Below are 14,412 nucleotides of genomic sequence, written 5' to 3'. Positions count from 1 at the left end.
ACTGCTATTAAAAAACAACTATCTGCTCCAGTATAAACCAGTGACCAACAGAATGCACCTATTTTAGTACTGGTAGGTAATTTTATGGAAAGACAGCATGCTTTTGACTAGTTCTGTCCACCTGTTTAAGCTGAACTCCTTGGAACATGTAGTCAGTGAGGAGTGTGTCTCAGGCTTGGTGTCACGGCAGTCAGGGTTCCGTGTGTGTCCTGGCCTGCTCAGCACACAGTTGGCTATGGGACAGTTCCCTTCATCACACAGCACTGTTCTGCTGTTTTTGTGCAGGTGCTGGTCAAGTGCTCCTACTGGTGGACGTAAGTGCCCTTGAATTCCCAAGGGTTTGGATGAACCCACACTAATAGCATCACATCATGGGAGTCACCTGTACCCCAACGAAAGAAAGCCAGATTCCTTTACATTATTTAATCCATGCAAACTTGTCTTCATATAGAAAAATCAAACTGGTTTCAACTTCTGTAACAGCTTTTTGCAATAGCTGAAAAAATGACATACATTTGCCCAAACCAGATATCTGTGCTATACATCACTACTTCATTTCCCTGTCTGAAACTTGCGGAGTAAATGTGGTCTGTCCAGTAAAGAGCAGTATGTGACCGCTGCCTCATTTCTTATCCTAAAGGAAATAGATTTCTAATATATAAAATCCATGATAATTTATTTCAGGTCTGATATACTTTTTAAAAGGCATCAGTATGGAAGCTGTGAATGAAATGACATGACCATTGATGGCAAAATCTGAGCCAGGATGAGTTCTTTAATGGTAGAGACTGAGATAAGACAGCAGAGGGGATGGAAGGGCCAGTAGTGTGCCCAGGCGGCCAAGAGGGCCAATGGCACACTTAAAGGTCACACTTACACTGTTGTTAACTGGAAAAAAATGAATAACTAAAGGGAAGTTTCATGTGGCTTTGCACCGTCACAAAGAACAGCGACTCTCCAGAGCAGCCTGCCAACCTCCCCTGCATAAAACCAGTCTTGAGGAAAGTATTGTAAATAGTTCTTCCTGTATTTCCATACATGCATTTACTTTAGCAGCTGAAAAGAGAGATGATTTAACAGAAGTGCTATATGCTGATGTGCCTTAATATGCTTCACATTACTGGTAGCTTTTTTCCACTCCTCCCTTCTTTGTAAAGTCAAATACTACTGTACAAATATTGTTTTAAAGACTATGGGGCTCTAGTTTTCAAATTCATCCTGTAGAATAATTTAAACTACAATATTGGTTTTATTAATGCGAGAGGTGACTGAGGGACTTTGCTGTACTAAAGGAAGTGATCTATTAAATTACTTTCCAGTACTCTTGTTAGTGTACCATAAACACTGTGATACAAAGAGAAAAAAGAAACCAATGCACAAATTTAGTACAATAAATCTACACTGATCTGAACATAATCTATATCCAGCAAACATTTAATTAGTTTCCTATCAGGCTAGTGAAAAGAACATTTGGCAAATGACTCACTAAACTTTCTGCTGGCATTATTTTCTAGGCTACTTTAGCTAAGGGAGGTATTATTTAACAGATAAAGCAAAAGGCAGTTTTACAGATGGCCATCTAACATACAGATGATGTCAGGAGTGAAAGTCAGAGCAAGGAGGAGATTGATAAAGACATGCAGCAAAGCAATAATACCATGCAGATTTTTGGCTTAGACATGTAGATGTAATAGAACTGCACATGACTGTTGTTACCACCATCTGTATTCCAAGGGCTGCTCTGAAAGAAATAGCTTATCTTTTATGATGTTGGGCCATGATGTCAGAAGTGGATGCTGGTGGTATGGCAGTAGGGGTTTGACCCTCCCACCAACACCCCTTTACATGTTGTTGTTGCTGTTTAAGAGATGCCAGCAGAGGGGCAGTCTGATAGAATGGTGTCTGACACGGAAGTGTGAATGAATCAAAGGTGTGTCACTGAATTCCTCCATGAGGGAAAAGATGGAACCCACTGACATTCACTGACACTTGCAGAACGTTTATGTAGACCAAACAGTGGGTATGAGCACAGAGAGGCACTGGATAGTGCATTTCAGTAGTGACAGCAATAACAGTGGGTCATCTCTGCTGCTGCAAGCTGTTAGGAGCGCAGCATGCAGGCTTTTCTTCTTTGCTGGTGGAAATGTTTTTATGGCTGTGTACCACCTTTTAAGAGGAAAAAGCATTTCAAAACTAGAAATCAAGAAATATCTCTCCTTCCTCTGGGTTGGCCATTGCCACCCAGAGAAAAGCTAAACAGAGCTCACATCCTTATGCTGCTTCCTGTTCCAAGTCACGGAGAACAAGAAAAGATGTGCAGACGGTCAGGACGCAGTACCTTGATTCAATGAGGATTTCATTAATTCCTTAGCATAAAAGAAAGAAACTGCTACTGTGGGACAGTCTGTACCTTTCCAATTCTAATCACATGCATGAGACAAGCAAGGAAGGGTCTCCCATGTTCTGGTCCAATCCCCAGCTGCCAGGCTCCTGGCTTTGTGTGTGTGCGGATGAACTCTGAAAGGTTTGGGTTTCATCTTGATGCAGGATGGGAACTATTTCAAAATCTCTGACTTAAATATCACTTCAATTCCCTCTTTATTTACCAAGTATACTGAAACACAGCCAGTAAAATCTATATGTAATCCAACTATCATACTTCTATATGCAAAGGTCTGGAAGACCTCCAAAAGACAAATGTAGGTGGAGCCTACAGCATCTGGCAAAATGACTATAAAATAATGCCATTTTCAGCATTTGAAGCAGGAATTCAGGCCTATTAACTTTTCTGCAGCTGCTTGCATGTTTCACAGAACAAGACACTAAACAATTTGATCTATCTTGTTTAGGATGGATTTGAGTCAGCAAAGAGTTAAAAAATATAATAATTCTGTACTATATTTGAGCTCCTGGTATTGCACTTCTTATTTCTAAAAATCAGAAATCAGCACGAAGTTCAGTGCTTTCAGAAAAAGAACAATCCCTGCATGAAGAGCTGACAAAGAAATAAAGAAATGATGGATATTACAATAAATGAGACCAGGAAGCCAAAATCAGTGCAGTTTTTCTCTCCTTAAAATTCTAATTCTCCCTATATTTCTGCTTAGGTCAGACAGCATTCTCACTACGTATTTGTGGAGTATCTTGTGAACTTTATTCTAGGATAAAATATTGAAAGAATACATTGCTGAAAACGTATTGAAATGGTTTAAATTATTTAGTATTTTTAATAAGAATGACGGATTTAGAAATTACAAGGAGCTTTAGGATCATAAAACCTAGTGACTGATGCAGGTGGCACTTGGAGTTTTTATTTCATCCTAGCAACAATTTCTGTTTCTGAAGAGTCTGAGGCATCCATGGATATGTCAGAAAACTGTGCTGTAAACATAGGAGTGGGACCAGGTAGAAGTGTGCTGTATCTGTCTAAGTCATGACAAAGACATTGTAAATCATGGCTAAGTCACTTCATAGGCAGAGATGAAGTGCTTGTAGCCTACATAAAAACTTGTTATGAGCATGGGAATCTTTGACAGGTCAAGCACCAAACAACTGCAGTGTTGGCTTGTTATTTTATGCTCATTCAAATCTCAGTCAAATAAACACCAACCTACTCTTTTGCCTTACTAACCACTAAACTTTTAACAACCCTGGTGGTTGGCAGCCTAGCCACTGCAGGCAGTTGGAACCGGGTGGTCTTTAGGGTCCCTTCCAACCCACGCATTTTATGGCTGTGATACCATGATTCTATTCTGCCTCTCAGATGCACATGAACTAGAGAATCAGTGTTTAAGACTCACCTGCAGTATTGCAAAAAATCCCAACAGACAGAAATACTCTCTTGTCTCTGACCTCTCCCTTATAAAAGCCAAATAAAAAAACAAGGGTGTTTGGTTAGTATAACAATTTGCTTTTTACTGTAAAGCTGTAGGCCCTAAAATCCACACAGACAATTTATTAAGAGAGCTAAGAATTGTGGAAGTTGAACTGTTGTGAAGGAGGAGTTTGTACTACCTGCTACTTAATGTTGCAGCATGGAAACCCACACACAGACCTACATAAAACTACGAATTATATGCCCAATTTACTGGATGTGGGTGAATATTTCGAGTAGGTATAATCGCACATGCACATTTACCTTTCTTTTAGTCATTTTTGAGTGAGGCAGTAAAGCTTTGCACTGAGCAGACAAGGCTAACTCAAGACCTGAGATCTACAGGACCAAATCAGAGAATGAAAACTGTTGACGTGTGTCACATTATATTCATGTATTTTTCCCTACAGTACTCCTTTAGTAAGTAAACATAAAGACCTGTTTCTTATGGGGACCAATGCAGCCCTCCTGGAGTGTTCAGTCAGAAAAGATTTGACTGATTTACTGTCTGGTATTGTAGTCCTGAGAAACAACATGAAAAATTCTTGTTCTCTGCTTTCTTTAGACATGTTACTCTAATATTAGCTATCTGTTCCACGTTAAAGACACAGCTTACTGAGAGTCTATTAATTAAAACACACACAAACACACACAAAAAGCAATCGAGCAAGAGTATATTACACATGTGGATCTAATGTGCAGTGTTTCTGAACAGTTGTAAGGCAGCACCTGACAGTGATGGTCTGGTAGGTGGTGTGATGAAGTACACAGTGCATTTAAAAGTCCTTAATTTCCTAAATTTGCTGAGCTTTTTTCTTTCTCTATGTTGTGGCAGTGGAGCAGGTTTCTGATAGCACAGTACCTACTACAACCATGCCTTCTGCAGCAATTTTGCAGGTAATTCCCTCAAACTCAAAAGAAACAGCAGAGATAGGTCAAAGCTAGTCTGCAATTTACTTCTGGATAACAAATTATCAACGTAGTCACTTCTCTAACAAAACGAAAATAACTTTTGTGTCTTAGATTGATTTTTAACTGTGCTATTACAATATTTTCCAATACTACTAGTATCATGCATATTTAATTTTATTTCAGAGATAAAACATTTTGTGGAAGGAAGAGGAGGATAAACTGACATAAAATGAAACAATTCTTCATGTTAAAAATAACCAGCATGAAAACACAGTTGCAAGGAAGGTAAATTATAAAGTATGCATTTATCCAATCATTTTAAATACCATAATTACGCTGACTGCTCATCAAAAGACTTTTAAGACTCATTAAAATTATAAAACATTTCTAATTAAATCCATATTTAAATGAAGTTTCTATAACAAATCTACGTGGTACTTTAAATCAAACAAAAAAGTTGCAGTGAAAAAATCCAATTAATTGAAGTTTTTGTGAGTATTAAATCTTGATAATGGGGCCACAGCAGCTGCCATTTTGAAAAAATTGAAGCATGCTCTGCTATATCCATCTCCAGCCCAAACTGGTCCCAAAATAGCCAGCCTTAAAGAAATTTTACATGGAAATATGAACCTAGACTACAATTTCTATCTTTTTTCTTCTCTTTTTTTATTCTCTCTTTTTTTTTTCTTTCTTTTTTTTTTTTTTTTTCTTTTTCTTTTTGGCAAGTGTAGCTTTTCAATACAACTGATGCAAGAGGCTCTTATGGCTGACATTACCTTATGCATCATTTAAGTGATGCTATTAGAAGGGAAAAGGAAGAGATCCACACACATGCACTCCTAGCCTCTGTGATTTCAGTGAATGTTGGCCAACACAGACCCTGGGGAACTGGGCTCTTGCAAGTGCAATGGCAGTTCATAAGTATTCATGTAGAGATTATCCCTGGATACCCTTCTTCAGAACGCATCTTTGAGGATTTATAACAGGCTCCCACTTTTGATCATGAATGGCTTTACTGCTTTCTATCAACAGCATTAATTTTTTTTGTTTTTTTTCCAACACGACCAATAGCATCACTCCTTTTAATCCTGGATCTTACCTGTAGATGTTTAAGTATGAAGAATACATCCCTATTACAAATACAACCTGTAACATCCTGTAATTTATTGTATAATGTTAGATATTCTGAGGGAACATATTTTATGTATTTCTATTATTTTTGCTTTTTCAGTATCTTAATGACAGTCAACCCTTTCTTAACAATACTAAAGCCTTAAAATGTCTTACTAAGCAAGCATGCTTGATAAACTAATTGGGCTATTCTTTCCAGCTAAACTTCAAAAACTATTAAGCAGGAAGTACTATTGAATGAATAATTTAGGAATGTGAAACTGAGGAGACATATAAAAGATATTAAAAGTAATACCCTTTTTATGACCATACTGGACCTCCCTTCTGTATAAAATCAAATCCTCTGAGAATGGACATTTTTAAGGATTTTTTCTGTCAGTGTCCATCATGTGCAAAGAGACAAAGGTGAAAACTATGGTTCAAGCTGATACAATAGAATTATTTTTACAGTATATAAGAAGCTTGTAAATTTGTTCTAATTTAGATTACATATTTCAGAATAAAAGACTGCATTATTGTCTTGTGGTGATTAAAATTCTTCATCTGAAATCACAGAAAATCTAAACTTTCCCATGTTCTTCTACATGACTAAATTGTACTTCATGATAAATCATCCACCCTTATGGATATTTGTTTATTTATAATGTCTTTCTGTACACAAACCTACTATAGGCACTCTTATAATTATCTTTAGTAAGATACAACTATTTGCGTATGCATTATTAATACACCAGCAAAAAAGTATTATTCTTTCTGAGCTGAAGTTTTCATTTGGAAATCCCTAAATGCACAGTAGTCTAGTTTCTTAAGTTTCTTATTTTAAGTTTCTTAATTCAAGAAACACGGGACTGCAACCAAGGTTAAAAAACTTCACTCAAAACAGGTTAAACTAGATTAGGTCGTTCAGGATCACATCCAGTCAAGTTTTGAACTCTTCCAAGGATAACGAGCATGATTTATTTGGGCAATTTTCCCTCAGTAAATATATACACTTATCTCTATTTACAAACTACACCTAATGATTATTTATCAAAATTACTAATTGCAGAACCAGGCAGCTGTGGGATATTCTTCTGAGTAGAAGAGACGTTTCTATTTCCTGAAGTATTTCCCAGAGATTCAACATGTGGCTTTGCTAAAGAACATGGAAATTCAGTTTGGAGGCCCTCACTGGCAAATACAGGGACACTCTATCATAATCTGATGAAACAAGAAATATCAGCAAACAAAGTGTAAGCAAAGTGTAAACAAAGTGTAACCTCCTCCAAGCTTCCTTGCTGCTTCTCCCTGTGGAGAAATCACCTTTCTGAAGCAAAGTGAAATGAGGACACAGTTTTGCAAGAAGAACAGTCTCATCAAGAGGCTGAAAATCAAAAATCGTAGATGCATAGAAAGAAAACATGTAGGTTAGATGACAAAAGAAGAGTATCATGCTAGCAGAAAAGGAGAAAGAAGACTTGTAGGTGGAGAAGGGAAATGCACTGATTAATATCACTGAATATAGGATAGAACATCCACAGCTTTTCTGAGCAATCATAAGAATCAGTCTGGGTAGTTTTACCCTGTTATGATAACAGTGACCAAAGAGCTGTTTACTCTGTCTTCCCTGCTTTTCCTGGTCCTGGAGGCAGACAACCTTCTCCAACAATTGACAGTATTTCTGCTGTGGGGAAGATGTTTTGGCAGAGATTTCCTTTTGTAAGTTTCCTGACCAATTTCAAAAGATTTTTAATTTTAATTTAATTTTTTATTTTTTAATAAGGAATCTCAGTAAGTGAGTAAATGTTAAATGTCTTTTCTGGCTTTCCTCACATCAGTTCTGTGATTCTGAGTATTCATATTCTAGCGGTAAGAGCTCTTACCATCCCAAATGAAAAGAACATGGTCTATTGCATCTCACCAAACAATAATGTTCAACAGACATTTAAGAATAAACAACCTTGCTAAAATACACAGCAACTGTAATCTTGAATTATTTTTCATCATTTTCATTTTCCATTCCTTGTAAAGTAAGTGAATTTATTTTTTGTGAGAGGTGCCTGCTTCACCATTTTTTTTAGTTCCATCTGTCTGTACGTGCTTAAAATTGCCACCCTCTGTATTCTTCATTTTCCTTTTCATTTCTTAATTTATTTACTTTTTTTTTTATTATTATTTATTTTTTTAGCCTCAGTGCTGAAGGGGCAAAGAGGCAACAAGTGAGATCTGTCTCTACGTTCACCTTATGTGCGTCACTACAAAACAGAATTTAGGAATGATACAGTTTTGCCAAAAAGAGTCTCAGATCTTAGGAAAGGAAAATGAGCTGCAGTTTTAACAACCAACACATGTAATAGACTACATAAATTCTACTGTACATAGAAGTAACAAGACCTTCTTGAACCCTCCCAGTGATTAATTAGAAAGCCTGTCTTACAGATTTTTCTCTCAGGTGTAGTAACCCCATAGACCTTACCATTAAGAACTAATAAATAAGTGCTTGATTAAGCACAAACTGGTTGATAGGCAGTGAAAAAGAGTGATGATCTTGGTTTTTATGCAAGACAGTTATCCTGTCATGCTACCTTACAGGAAAAAAACAACACCAAATAAAAAATGAAAATTTCAAGTGCCTAGTATAATTAATTATTTAGAAAAAGTAATTAGTGTATTTCCAATATTAATGCAACACGCAGGTAGCTTAGAGCTCAAGTTGTAATCAGGGCACACTGATGTTGCACTACTCTACATTAGCTACACAAATCCAAAACAAAAACAGCCAGCAAATCTGCCAAAAAGGTATACTATTAAAAAAGGTATACTATTGAAAGCCCAAGTCTATCTTATGGCCTGGTACACCTGAATAGTGAAAGATAATGCTATATTTTTAACCTTTAAACACTGTATTTTCAATGCTCTTCTAAGAACCACAGTGTGAGGAGATGTCCATTTAAAGAAAGTTCGACATCTTAGAAGAAGCAATGAAAAAATTACCTCTTCCCACAGATTACCACGTACATTGTAAGTTACATATTGACCTCTATATTGTTCATGTTACAGTTATAGCCTCACTTGATATTTTTATACACCTCCTCATGCAAGATACAAACATGAATTTCAAGATTATTGAGAAGCCTTGATTGCTATAGTTCTGCCTTATTTATTTTGAATTTTGCTTAGAAAAGCAATAATTTAAGATATTGGGGCAATAAATACAGTTAATAGATATCTAGACTGGCAAATATATATTTGCCGATTAAATCTTGAGATCGCTTAAACCATCTGATTAGATATGAGTCATATATTCTTATCATATCTTAACAACTAATTGTAATAAATACATGTATTATTACACAACACACACTAATAACTAATATCTTAGTTACTAAAAACATGGTTTTATTAGATGAATTAGAACTCCTTTTAAAAAGTATGACGCAGGAAAATCTTAGCTTTGTCATATACCTATCCAGTCCTTATTTGTATGAACACAAATTGTTTTTTATGTGCTTAGCATAGCTTCAACACTGAATTTTCAGTGCCTGTAACTGTGTGAGCAATAAGTAGCAAATGCCATGGACAGAGGTTGCTGTCCCCTATGGGCAATGTGCCCCCAGCCTAAGATGAAGATGTGCAAGGCAAATGGTTCAGGGATGCAGAATGATGGACACCTCCTTTGATAGTCATCAACGAGCAGGTGACACTGTGCTAACAATGAAACAACTCCTACTCATTCATCAGTTTCAGACACATTTTAGAGGCACTGACAATTTACTCCTCATGTACAAAATCCAGATTCTCCATTTGCCCAATTTAACAGTGGAGGGAGACACAGGAGGCATAAGAGAAGGCAGCAGATTTTGTTCCAGCACATGCGAGACAGAAGAGATGCCTACTTCACAGGTTTTATGAAGATGAAAGGAACTTTGTCCCTATAGTTTCTTCTCCTTTCCTCCCTCCAGGGAGTTGGACAATATGAGAAGAAAATGCAGCCCCCACAACACCTGAAGCAGGTCTGAGCTTCGCAGGTCAGGATGCTTCCACTGAAAGGACTGATAGATCACTGCAAGAGTGGATATCTGACTTTAAATACAGACAGCAGAATCTCTTAGGAAACAAAAACCACATTAAATAAAAATTTAAAAAAAAAAAAAAAAGAAAAAAAATGTATGCAAATCCCTTAGTGTCAGATCTCAATATTCCTTTTTTTTTTTTTCCTTTTTTTTCTTTTTCTATAGAAATAAATTATAAATAGAGTTGATAATGTAAATGCGGCAGGCTTTTCTTATTCTGCAAAATAAAATATCCGTCTGTATTTTGAAACAGCATGAGATGTCAGATGCTAAGCACATCAGTGGGTCTTGGAAAAAAGTAAATTTAAATAAGATATGAACTGTGTTATGCACTGGTAGGAAGCACATAAATTAATTTGACCTGTCAGCTGAAAGTTGAAGGGGGTGTGCCCAAGCTTAAATAAATTCTCATGCAGCGTTTACTAATTAACATCTGTAAAAATCTTCCCTAATGAAAGCACCCTTAATATTTCACTTAACCCATTTAAAGTTCATCATTCTTCTTCTGAGCTCCTTTCCATACCTGGAATTACATGATGGAAATTATATACTTAAATCTCTGATGCTGCATTTTAGTCCTTCTTGTGTTGCTTAATTTTGAAATCTGTGTTTTGACAGCTCAACCCCCTTGATTAATGTCTCAAAGGAACCCCTGTATGGTTTGCCTGTAAGTGATCTCATTTTGTGCGGGAGTGCCTGCGCTGGTACGTTGAACCAATTCACCACCCAGGTGGCTACATTTGGACTAAATGAGCTGTGAAGATCTTCATCTAGGCCCATCGCAGTCTTTCTTCATGTAGCCCCACAGTATGCAGCCACTGCTCCAAACACGATTTGTCACAACCCATCAATAGAAAATAAATTATTGCCGTTCTCTCTTGTCAATGGGCTTGCCTTCACTTCAGCTGGCCTAATGATTGTAAGAGCAAAGGGAACATTTCCAGCCTTTGTGGAGCATGATTATGACTGAGCACACAGCTCCCACATGCATCCTGGCCAGTAAAAACAACCAGGGAAAGAAAATTATTTCAACGTTTTGCACCAATGATTAGACCATTAGCCATGAATGTTACAGAAGCTCATATTTGACAGTCAAGGCTCGTTCAGTTCTGACATTTATATTCTCATTTTAATACTAGTAGTAAGTGCAAGGTAGCAGCATTCACATATCATAATGTTAAAGTGCAGAAATACGAGTGAGAAAAACAATTGTGTCAAGATCACAAATCTTTAAGGTGAAGTGATAAACTATACGTAATAGTAAAAAGAGTTGATTTAAATATTTTCAGAGTAGAAATATTCTCAGTTACACAAGCATCAGAGGAAAACATAAGACTGCAAAAATGTTCAAGTGGCTTATTTACAATTTTTTTCTTCTGACTTTGAGAAGAACTTATAGCTCACCTCTTAGAATTAACAGTGTAGCAACAAATGAACTTTTAAAAATCCATTTTCCTTAGGCCATGGAAAAGGAATGAAAACAACTCAACTCAAACAGATGGTATTTGTTTGCATCTTGAAATTCAAACACTGTGGGTCAGAAGGTAACTGCTATAAACATGTAGGCAAAGGCATGAGTAGGATGTTTTCCATGACAGATACATCTGTATAACAGTGAAAAGAAGCCCCACATTTTCTATTCTAAGGTATATAAATAATATGACTTGAGACTATACTCATTTCTCAATAGAAAATGTTTGAAACATTTTCTCTAACTAATGGACCACTAATAATACCAAGAGGAATAAATCCATCTTAGTAAAAAAGGCACTTGGCTGCATTCAATAAGGATGCATTAGACAAAACGAGAGACGTTATTTTAAAGAATCAGATGAACACTTTCAGCAAAAGTCACCTAAACTGTATTTTAAAAATAGGCGGATGTCCAAAGCCTTAGTTGAAATACCAACTTTTGTTCATTGACTATGTGGAATTCTAAGAGTGAAACTGACATGTAAATGACAGCTTTCTAAGGCAAATGGTCTGATTTTTGTGGTGGTGTGTGGAGCCAGGAGTTGGACGCTATGATCTTTATGGATTTTTCTCAACTTGGGACATTCTATGCTTCTATGATTCTATGATATGCTTAACCAGGTATTTTACAGACTGTATTTTCTTGTTTCTTCTGAAAGTCAGAATATGGATGGATATTATATCATTGCAATATAATTAGAAAATATTTATCACTTCAATCAAAACAGTGGTGTTATTCTATAACCCATTAGCAGACCCTTATGGAACACAATGCTGTTCTCATATTGTTGTAGCACCTTCTCACCTTATATGCCATAGAAGCAGAGCACTGAATGGATACTAGGAATGTGAATGGACTTGATATGAAATAAGATATAAGCGCCTTGCCCTGGGGAAACATGCATGTTTAATGTATAATTGATTAGTGACATGGGTTGGATCCAAAATGAACCACATGAACTGCTGGAGCAGAAAAAGCAAGCTCCTGAAAAATGATCACTCCTTGGTGAGAACTGAACATGAGCAGGCTAAAGGCTTAGCAGTAAGAAGACAACTTAAAATAAACTAAAATGAATTACTTGCTTAAAACACACTGAGCATAACTGTTGCTTGGGACTATTACTTCTTCAGATATAAAACCAATGTATAAAGCTGAAGTCAGGATGTGATTATTTTGCATACCTGTAGGACAGTCAGATACACAGTCTGTTGTAGAACTGGAGACAAAAAAGTAAGTTAGAAATTATAATAAAAAATGAGATGAAGATGATGTAGGCATATTTTGTCACGCACATCTCAGCTCGACTATTATTTTAGCAAACTGAAGATGAAAACTAGGTATGTAAAATAAAGAGAGAAGTAACTAGCCCCAAATGACATTAAAAAGAACACTGCGGTGTAATCTGATGCGTACAGATTCTCTCAAACATACAAAAAAGTTAGAAGATTTAAAGTTCAGCGCTTACAATTTTGAAAATGCTGGAATTAAGGTTACCTATGAATTTTGATGATCAAGTTTCATACACAATCTTTCTATCTACTGCAGTCTTTTGTGGGCACAAAAGACAGAGAGAAAAAAAAGAGAGAGCAATTTCTTGATTCAGTACTGCATTTTATTTTAAGCATTCAGTGTGTGACCTTATATCTTATTTACTATTTACTGTATACTTTATACAACATTTGTATTATCATTCTTATTAATTCTCTCTTGGGCTTTTCCATTGCAGGCATCTGTGTACTTCACAAACACTAAAGAAAATATTTACACAATATTATTTGAGATGAATAGTTGCTACCTTATTTAGTTTATCCACAAACAAAGAGATTAAAACCAAATTTGAGTCAATCTGAGACCCATTAATCCACTCTTGGAGAATACTCAGCATCATACAGTGTTTTCCTTTCTGAAAGAACATCTCCCAGTAGTTTCATCTACGTTGTGGGTTCTCATGTATTCTCCAAAGAGCTCAACATTCTCCACTATAAGTAACCTACTCTGTATCCTGCACCAGCTCTGTCTAGGAGACAAGACTGGAACAATTCAACATGTCATTCAGCTTTTAGGATTCCTTCTCTTTTGGCCTTAGCCTGTCCATTCACACATTTCAGCTACTTTGGTAATAATGAGGCAGAAGTTATTCCCAAAGCCAGAAATGAGCAACAGCACAGTCCATGCTGTTCACTGAAGGAAGATGTTATAGGAAAAGGATGGAAAAGTACTGGGCCCTGTAGTTGAATCTGTCCCATACTGTAGTCAGAAATTGCTCACATATTTGATAACAGCTTTGGAATTCTCCATATAAATATGTGGATCTGAAGACAATAAATTCTTGGAAAGGGGTATATCAGGGATATATTATATGTCTAATTGCATGTTTTGGTGAACATTTAACTTAGGTAGGAATCGGATTAATCTGAATTAGGAACTTATAACTCAATACAGCAGAATTCTGTAAAAATTATCCAATATCAATACTTATTCTATCTTTTGACATAACAAAACACAATGTTAGATATTACTTTTCCTATTATAATTTCTTAATACCCTGCTATTGTCATCAGAAGCATAATAGAGAAAAAGACTTTACTGAGCATACATTATATTCCTTTGATTAAACAGATGCAGTGGAATTTCAATCATCTCAAATCATAATTAGATGTCCCATTTTTTCACTGCCTTTTTCTTTTTTTTAATAATATAAACACATTTTGGCAATTAGATTATGAAAGGAGGTGTTTTTTTTTTTAATTTTTTTTTTAAAGTCATAATTCTAAAGAAGTAGAATAGACAAATTTATTCACTCTGGAAGGGTGGAAGACCTTGCACAGAGTTATCTGACTGTTCTGTTCATAAACGGACTGACACTTTCACATTATCCTTAGTTTTACTTTACATCTTTATGGCATCTTTCCCTTGCTTACAGCTGCTCATGATTTGTAGGCATTTAGATATAATAGGAATTAAAACTA

The 14,412-nt window shown here is 36.1% G+C and overlaps 1 protein-coding gene across 3 annotated transcripts in view; it reads right to left on the bottom strand.

Moving 5' to 3' along the window:
* KIAA0825 (KIAA0825 ortholog) overlaps positions 1-14,412 on the bottom strand; it is a 216,769-nt gene that overhangs the window by 10,377 nt on the left and 191,980 nt on the right. The gene's annotated exons all lie outside the window — the stretch shown is intronic.

The sequence above is a fragment of the Coturnix japonica genome, chromosome Z (genome assembly GCF_054131305.1).
Source record: "Coturnix japonica strain WE chromosome Z, WE-NBRP24, whole genome shotgun sequence".
Lineage (NCBI taxonomy): Eukaryota > Metazoa > Chordata > Aves > Galliformes > Phasianidae > Coturnix > Coturnix japonica.
Note: the sequence above shows the minus strand (reverse complement) of the source record. Positions and strands in the feature narration are given on the sequence as shown.